The sequence below is a fragment of the Rousettus aegyptiacus genome, unplaced genomic scaffold, assembly GCF_014176215.1.
Source record: "Rousettus aegyptiacus isolate mRouAeg1 unplaced genomic scaffold, mRouAeg1.p scaffold_m13_p_6, whole genome shotgun sequence".
In the NCBI taxonomy this organism is placed as follows: domain Eukaryota; kingdom Metazoa; phylum Chordata; class Mammalia; order Chiroptera; family Pteropodidae; genus Rousettus; species Rousettus aegyptiacus.
The window spans coordinates 100,122,604-100,132,150 of NW_023416309.1; the positions used below are offsets into that span (position 1 = coordinate 100,122,604).

The 9,547-nt window shown below is 45.7% G+C and overlaps 1 pseudogene; it reads left to right on the top strand.

Annotated features, from left to right (window-relative positions):
- The first annotated feature begins 9,103 nt into the window (after positions 1 to 9,103).
- LOC118604104 lies at positions 9,104 to 9,222 on the top strand (annotated as a pseudogene).
- Positions 9,223 to 9,547: the final 325 nt, after the last annotated feature.

Genomic DNA, 9,547 nt, shown 5'->3' on the forward strand with positions numbered 1-9,547 from the left:
GGGAGAGGGAAGGCAGAACTGCTTACTCACTCTGGAACTCTTCCAATCTAATGGGGGAGAAACAGAAGAGCCACTGGTTTGATCAGGCAGCACTTCAGAAAGTAACCCACATAGCAAGACTTGGCTCTGCAACCTATTCTGTGACCTTGACCAAGCCATTTCTAGTCTCCTAGCCTCAGTTTACTCTTCCGTAAAGTGAGGGGGTTGAGTAAACGATATCAGATCTCTTTTGGTTCAGGTTCTATGGTTCTCAGTACAAAGTGGGCCTGGGGAATGCCTTAGTGATCTTTCTTCCTTCATCTTATCACTCTCTGAAATTATCTTGTTTTGTTTTTGTTTGCTGTCCACCTTCATCTCTAGACTATGCTTTCTAGGAGGAGATCTAACCACTGTATCCCCAGGACAGTGGTGGGCACACAATAAATGCTTACCTTCTATCTGTGGAATGTGGAGTGTCCATTTAGGGGTTGGAGGGTTGGGGTGTCACTTGTTGAAGGAGTGGCTTTTGTTTATAAATGCTGATAGCACTCAGGAAAGAAGTTATCAAGTAAGGTTGGAGAGTTTATCTGGGAAGACTTCCTGGAGGAGGTAATTACCAAGGGACTTGAAGGACCCGTGGGCTTGGAAGTACTTTCTCTGCCCTACCTAAGCCCTACCTACTACTTTGGAGGAAAGATGTGAGTCTGAGTTTTAATAGACAGTTTCGTTCCTCCCTCCCCAGTAATTTAATTACCTAGCCTGGGACGCTCCCTAGATTCTGTTTACCACTCCTCTACCCCAGCTCCTCCTAAGGTTACCCCAGGATAGTCGAGCTGTACCTAGATTCCCATCTTCTTCCTCCCACCCCAGAGGAGCCATGTGGGGTAGGTTTTGGGAAGGGACTCTCAAGTTTTAGACCTGTGCTGCCCATTACAGCACCTACCAGTCCCATGTGGCACTAAACAGGGGAAATGGCTGAACTGAGCCGAAACAGGCTGTAAGTGTGAAAAACACGACACATTTTTAAGACAGTACAAAAAAAGAATGTAAAATATCTCATTCATATTCTTTATATAGCTATGTTGAAAGGAAAAAATTTAAATATACTGACTTAAATAAATTAAAATTAGTTTCACCTGCTTCTTTTTACCTTTTAAGCAATGTGGCTGTGAGAAATTCTCCAACGACATATGTGGTTCACGTTCTATTTCTATCGGCATCTCAGGCCCAGACATTTGGAAGAAGGGACATGACAGGCAAAAGGACAGGAGGTCCCTGGTTCTTTTCTTCTGAAATCAGAAAAAGATTAAACCGCAGCAGTCTGGAAGGAGGAGAGATGACAGGAAGGACGGAAAAACCTGACGGATCTGCATACTCTCCTTCCTTTGAAAAGCTTTCTGAATAGGTGAAGATTTTACATATCTTGAATTGTCTTAAAGCATCAAACTATGATTCTCGATGATCCAAATCTAATTACTTAGCAGACGATTTTCCTAACTTCGTTCAGGGTGTTTTCACTTTATAAACAGCAATTTAACTGTCTATTTGATGATGAGCCCAGCTATCTGGAATCCACGGAAAATTCCTAACATGATTTTACCCAATAGTTTCTAATCTTTCATCCCACTGCTATGATAGTAGCAACACTGTTGATAGACTGAGGTTTTATCATCTTGCCCTCCCTGCTGCCTTCCTCTGCCCAACCCATCCTGCATCCCACCCAAAAGTGCTGGAGCAGAGAGAAGGCTCAGGCATGTGATACTGAGCGAGAAGATGCCAGCTGAGGGTCTGGATAATCCACAACCTGGATTATCTGCCCTTGAGTTTGTACCTACATAAGCAGGTGGCCTATATGCAGACAGGATGTACTGGGATGAGCCATGGGGATCAGGTTAACACCTGGTGAGAGAGAAGGAGGGAGAGAAAGAGTGCAGTTCCCCTCCCCCCCCACACACTTATCTCTCATCCAAAGCATTAATTCAGTCAGTCACTCATTTTCTTCAATCAACCACATTTAATATCATAATATTTAGCATTACTAGGCACTAGTGCTCGGGTGCAATCAGTATATAAAGGCCTCCTAGATCTGGTTTCCTGAGAGAGGGATTCAGAGGGCACATGGTTTATTGAGGGCAAAATCTCAGGAGAAGGGGAGGGAAGCAGGATGGGGCAGAGGAGGGGCTGAGCGAGGACATGCTCTCATAGCTGGGGTCTAATTTTGGTGTGATCCTGTAGGGCAGCTCTGGATGCGAATGGAACCCAGAAAGGATCGCCCCTGAAGCAGGGAGACTGGTCTTTTTTTTATCCTCTGCAGTCAGCTAATTGGCTGCCACTTGCTGGAGTGTCCAAAGAAGGGGTAGCCAGGAACCCTCAGAGCCAGTCCAGGGGTTCTGGGTGGGGCATCGAGGGTGTCCTCTCGAGGTGTAGCCTAGGAAGAGAAGAGCCCGAGCTGACCTGGGCAAGCCCGAGTCCTGATCGTGCGCTTGGCAATCCAGTCCTGGGCCTCAGGCCTTATCTGCTTTTGTCTTGCCTTGTTTCTGCTGCCATCTGTCTCTGTCCTTGGTTCCTGCGTCTGATCCTGCCCTCCCTCTTCTGGAGGTTTATCTGAAACTCAGGATGAAATGCTGAGTTTCTTCAAGAGCGTCCAGGAAGCTGGGGCTACTGAGTCATTCCTGTTAACTGCTTTCCTTGCCAATGGGGCTGTTGAGCCCCACTGCTCCTCCAAGCGGAAAGCTTTGGTGTCCCAGGGGACTTTTGATCCAATCCCCTTCTCTCGTGCTTTCCCTTTATTGGTTGTATCTATCCCCACCTCTTTTTATGGAGAAAGGAGTTTAGGAGAAATTGATTTTCAAGGCTTGATTTAAATGTCACAAGGTACATTCTCTGGAAGGGAAGGATGGGATCTGGGCTGGCTTCCTTAGAAACTTCAGCATAGAAAAGACACCTCCTTTCCCTCCCTTCTCCCTCGCTCCCAAATTCAAACAGGGACTGAGAGAGAGAGGAAGAGATGATTGTTTTGCCCAAATGCTAGGGTATGGATAAATTGAATCTTCCTTTCCTCTGGCATAGCCGTCTTTGTAGAGGTGATGGAATTCTAAGACAAAAAGCAAGAGAGAAAAAGAGCATTCTCTGAGGGCATTGGCCGCTCTTTTACACCTCAAATCACACAGAGGGCCCAGCGTCATGCCCTCCACATCTCCCTGGTCCTCACATGTGGATTTCCTGTGGTATGCTCCCCCCCGCCCCCCAACACACACCCTCAAATTGTTGAAACCAGAGCTGCTGGCTCCAGGGAGAGAGGTGAGGAAGCAGCCTGGACAGGTGTGGGTGGCCACATACCTTTCCTTCTGGGAGGTGACACTTCCACTACACCTCCACAGGTTTCATGTGAACCTCACCCTTGCCTTGGCCCCGTGTTGGCAGGGTGGGCAGGAGTTGAGCTGGCCCATTGCCGATGAAGAAAGCATTCTTAACAGGCCGCTGAATTGTCAGCTCATCAGTTCTTTCAAGGACCAAATCCGGGGGAAACTCACCTTAAAGAATAGCAGTAGGAATTGGGCCTAGATTACTGGGTGAATTTCAGTGACGGTTGAGAGGAACACCCTGGAGAAGGTTGGGGAGCACACATTCTCTCCAGTGTATTGGCTGAAGGCAGGGTGTGGGGCCAGGTTACAGTTTGGGGTCTGGATCAGAAAAAGTAACCCTGGAGGCCCAAAGCATCTGGCATTTCTGAATCAGAGGAAAGGACTGCCTGACTGAATGTGTCACCCCCATTAGGCTGGGGTTGGGGCTGTAATTGCTGTAATTCGTTGATGAATGCAATTTGCAGCTGGCTTCTCTCCCTCTGACAGGCTTCAATTAGAGCTGCCAGAAGGATCTGGAGTGGGAGGGGGAGCTGAGATGTTTCCAACTGTTTCTCCTGGTCCCCTCTCAGCTTTCTGACCCACCCCCAACAAGAGGGAGTTTTTAGGTTAATTAATTGTCCCCCCCCCTAAACACACCCCCAGAGATATAATTTGAGAACAAGTGGTACTGGAGTGGAGAGGGAGAAAGGTATAAAATGAAGGATGCCTTCCTGTAGGCCGGTCTGGGATGCTGTGGATTTTAAAACGCGACCATTTTCAATTTAGTTTAGTTTTTTCTTATTTCTTTTGGAGCTTCCGAAAAGCCTTTAGGGAAGAAGACTTTTGAGCCAAACTACTTATTTCAATCTTAGAGCCCCCTCTCCATCTCATCAAAGGAAAAAATATGAGACAGAATGATGGAGAGAGAAAAATCAGTTTTTCATAGAGATATACTAATATTAATTTCAAAGGACTGAAGGGACGCTAGAGATGGTTGAGTCCAATGGTTTTCAAACTCTTTTCAAAAAAGCAATGGGAATGTTTCTTCCAATGAAATCTAACATAGAAGTTCAATGTGTAGAACAAGTCAGGACTGATCTAATTAAAGCGAAAGCGGGCGCTCCGAGGACCCTAGACTATTCTTCCCCGTTCCTGCCTCTGTGTCCTCCCTGTGATATCTGTAACGTCCATTTAGGATGATCAACTCATTCCAGTTTGTTTGGTTTTAGCATTGCAACTTCCAAATTCCAAGAAATCCGTGAAACCTGGGTGAACCAGGACAGTTGGCTCCCTACATTCAGTGGAGCATAAAAAAACACTGACATAGCTCCTTTGATCTACTGGTGAAGATACTGAGGCTAAGAGATGTGACATGGTTTGGAGTCCCATAGATAGATTCCCCATGCCCCGAAGTAGTATATGTACTGAGAGGTAAGTCTTGCCCCTCCTTCCTGTATCTCTGTGAGAGGTAAACTGTCCACCTCCAAATCTCTCCTGCTTCAAAAACCTTTCTAATGAAGCCTTCCTGCATTCCCCTAGAAAGAGTTATATCCTCCCTCCCAGTTCTTCTTTTAGAGTGTTTATAAGATAGAGTCATTTTTTATCTTGTGTCTTTCTTCATATTTGGACTGGAAAATTCTTGGTTCCATGTCTCATTCATTTCATATCCCTCAGCTCCTAATGCAGCATCTGGCATAGAGCAGGCATTCAAAAGATGTATGGATGTATGGATGTATGGATAGATGGATGGATGGATGGATGGATGGATGGATGAATTGGAAGATGGATAGATGGCATGAGTGGGTGGATAGAAAGATGGGTGGATAGAAGGCTGGGTGCCATGTTGAAGCCTTTTGGATGGAAAAACTGGGTAGATTCTCGGCAAGCTCCTCTTACATCAATTCCTCCTAATATGGCCTCTTTGCTTGAATTCGATTTTCGGAGCACCTAACATACCTATATTTAGAGGCAACAACCGAAGCAGCTTCCCAATCCAGTTAGAAGTCATTTGCGGCATTGCTTTCCCCTGTGCAAAGTTATGGTTTAACTACACAAATACAATATTTGATGAAAATACCTCAAATAGGCAGCTGATGGCAGTGACGAATACTGTCTGAAAATAAAACAGTTTAAAATATCAACCAAGGATAAGTGTAGGAGGCAAGGAGAGAGGGTGAGCAGTTTGTGAATATAGGCAGCAACACGATCAGGACTCAAGGACTGGGCAGGCTGGAATCCTGATAGGATGTGAGGGGCACATCAGAAGAACCTCCCACTTATCAGGATCAAGAGACAATAGAATAGAAAGCTTCAAAGGGAAGAGGGGAGTGGTGTTGATCCCCTTTGGAAATAAAACATTACATTAGATGATTATTCATGATTCTTTCTTGACCTGCTATTAATTCAACTATGATTTATTGAGAGTCCATTCTGACCCATGTTTAGAGACAAGCACTTTCACTTACATTGTTCTCAGCTCATCGGGCCCGGGGGCAGGAAGACAGTCAACACACTCCTGGTGTACATTCTTCTCGGGCAATCTCATGCACACCCATGGTTTTACCACAGCAGTTACACCGACTCCGAAGCGTTCATCCCGAGCCCAGACCTCTTCTTGAGTCCCACCCCTTACCTCTACCTCACTGCTGGATATCTCTCCTGGATGTCTACAGGTGCCTTAAACTCAAGAGACCCCACCTTGAACTCATTTGTTTTGTGTCTAAACTTTTTATTTTCCACGGCCCCAATTCCTCATCTCTATTCATGGCTCCTGACACACTTAACACCCACGTCAGAACCTGGTCATCATCCTTCTCTCCCTTCCCTGTCCCCATCCCCTATACTGGTCACCAGGGCCAGTAATTCTACTCCCTAAACACCTCAGATCTGTGTTTTCCTCTTCCTCCTCAAGGTAGCTGCCCTAAGTTCAGGTCCTTACCATTTGTCCCTGGGTTATCACCCTAGTCTCCCTAGTGGTCTCTTTCCCATCTTGTACCCTGGGAATCTATTCTTCACATAGTCGCCAGACTCCTTTTCCCAAAATGCAAATCTGATCAGTTACCTCCCCTACTTAAAGCCTTTTGATGAAAGCTCAAATGTCTTTAGAATAACAGTCAGACTCCTTAGCATCTGCAGCAAAGGCTTTCATAGTCTGTCACGCTTCACCTCTCACTCAGCTGCACCAAATCATGACCCTTGCTGGCCACACTCTCACTCTGTCAGGCCCCTGCCTTTGCACAGACTATTCCTGCTACCTTGGAATGCCTCTCCTCCCGTTTGCACTGATTTAATTCCTCTTCGTTCTTCATAACTCAGCATTTTTAGTGTCACCTCCTCCAAGCAGACTCTTTGACTACTCCTTCGCTCCTGAGTTTGGGTGAGGCGCTCCTCCTCTGACCTCATATCGTCTAGTGCTTGTCTCTTCCTTACCTCTGATTGCATTTTAGTATAGTTGCCTGTTTATTTGCCTGTTTCTCCCACTCCAATGTGAAATTTCCCAGGACAGGTAGGCTGTCTTTCATGCCTGCATTCCTTGTGCTGAATGTGTTGCTTGGCACACAGTGTGCCCAGTAAATGTTTGTTGAATGAATGTATGTCCTCCTGTAGTTCTCTATCATCTATGGGCGTTTGATCTCATCCTTCCTCTTGAGGAGGCCAATTCAGTTCAGTTTAAGATAGGACTCAGGATGTGCTGTAGAAATCAGTACATTTTTCTCTCTCCCCCTCCCCTGTCTTCCTCAGATTTTGCTGGCAGCCACGCCCTTGGCACAGACACAGGCAGCTCAGTCTGCAGAACGTCAGCTGGTAGCGAACAGCCCTTCCCTTCCTCCCTGGCTCTGTCTTCGCTCAGCATAAATCGTTTTTCCTTTTTGGGTGTTCAGAGTTCTGATAGCAGAGGGCCGGGTGGGAGGGTGGCAGTGTAGGGCTGTGTGCAGGGAGGCGGAAAGGGGAGGTGCGGGAGAACTGAGGCATGGACGGAAGCACTACTATGCAGGCCCTTTTGAGGGGGAAAGAAAAATTAGCTTTTTGGGGTTGCCTGGGGCCAAGCAGCTGGGATTGCTTGTCCCTTTTTGGTCCCTGAGAGCCGAGATTGCCCTGTTGATATTTAATCTTCTAAATATTGGTCAGCTTTCCAAGGGAGGAAGGAGGGAGGGAGAGAGAGAGAGAGAGAGAGAGAGAGAGAGAGAGAGAGAGAGAGAGAGAGAAATTGTTATGGATTTTCATACTAGCTCTGTATATTTGCTTGCTACCACTGGGCAGACTCTTGGGGGTAAGGCTACTATTTTTTTTTTTTTCCATTTTGGAGAATATAGGCAAAGAGAATCTATCAAATACCTTATTCATTTATTTATTTATTCCTTCATTCATGGGTGATGCCAGATGCTGGGTGCAGAGATGAAAAAGGCTCAGTGCTCTTGGAGCTCACTGTCTGAGGTGGGGTGAGGCCTGAAAATGGATATGTTACAACACAGCCTGGTAAATTTGGGATGGCTTTGAGAGCAAGGGGCTTGGTGGGCTTAGAGGACAGATCACTCTGTCCATGGAAGGCATTAGCTAAGGAGCTGATGATGACCTTCCAGGAGAGATTTCTGCACAGTCTTGTTCTCATAATAACCGCTTCCAACTTCAATTCCTCAGAGGAGATTCTCTTTAACTCTTCATGAGGAAATTAGCAGCATATATGGTAGGAAGAATATTAAATTTGGAGAGGACCACACTGTTTTAGCTTCTGGCTCACCAACTCCGTTCATTCATTCGTTCGTTCATTCATTCATTCATTCAGTAAATGTCCCTGGATGGAATATGAGACCTTGAGAAATTGACATTAATTCTCTGAGATTCAGTTTTCTCATTTACATAATTGGGATACTGGGCACACTCACTCTACCATTCTTTCCAGAGGATTACATGAACTGATGTACATGACAACGTTTTGTAAACTTTAAAGTACTTTGCAAATGTGATCTGTTATTTATCCTTCCACTTACGCATTCATTCAGTCAGCCAGTAACTATTGAGTGCCCTATTCTAAGGTCTGACAAGACCCTCTTCCAGGAAGGAACCTGCTTCATGTATGTGGGTGTGTATGTGTGTGTGTGTGACCAAGCAGCAACCATCTGCTTTGTTTGAAGGAAAGTCCTAGCTTCCCCAGCCCTCACCTTCAGCTGCAGGCAGCCAAGGACTCTCCCCTCGCCTGTCTCTCCCCAGGCTGATGCATGCTGGTGCATGGAGGAGGCCAGAAGGTTGCATGACTCACCAGCGTTAATCACCCTGCTACCAGGACTTCTTACAAGACAAAGACCCCAAATAAAAACATGACTGAAGAGCAAGGCTGTGTCTCTGTAGGGAGTCCGAGCCACCAGGAAGGGAGCAGAACTCATTAGTTTGTACTTCCTCAGCGTGGCCCCCTACCCCAACACTCACATCAGAACCATCCCGGAGAACCCTAGAGCTGAAGGGTGGCAGAGATGGAGACCCTGGCCTAGTGGTGAGTGGGAGATTAGAGGTTGCTTTTTCATCATAGTCATTGTCTAAGCCACATCATCACCTCTGACGTGTGTACAGTGCTTTACAGTTTATAAAGTGCTTTCTCTCGTTTGATTCTCACAAGAACCTGTGAGGCTGTTACTAGAGAGGCAGAATAGTGTAGAGGTGGAGTGCGTGGCCACCAGAGGCAAACAACCTGCATTTGAATCCATGTCTTTTGCTTGCCAGCTGTGGGATTGGGCAAGTCCCTGACTTCTTTGTGTCTCAGTTTTGTCATTTAAAAAATAGAGATAGTCTATGGCCATGCTACCCTAAACGAGCCTGATCCTGTCAGATCACAGAAGCTAAGCAGAGTCAGACCTGGTTAGTACTTGGTTGGGAGACTACCTAGGAAGACCAGGTGCTGTAGGTGTAAAAAAAAATTTAAAAAATAAAGGATTGTAAGCTGACAAGGTCCTTGCAATCTGTGAGGTCAACCAAGGGTTGACTTGCCTAAAAAAAAAAAATTAAATAAACAAACAAACAAATAAATAAAAATAGGGATAACAGTAACTACTCTATACAGTTTTTATAAAAATTAATAGCTTACTTCTTTACTGTCAGTCTTCCCAAATTCGACTGGAAGCTACAGAAAGGAGGGAGTCTTTGCTTTATTTGTGGGGTGTCTGGATTTTTTTTAGGACAGCAGCCAACACAGAGAGGTTTGAAAATATAATATTTGTGAATATTGCATGAGA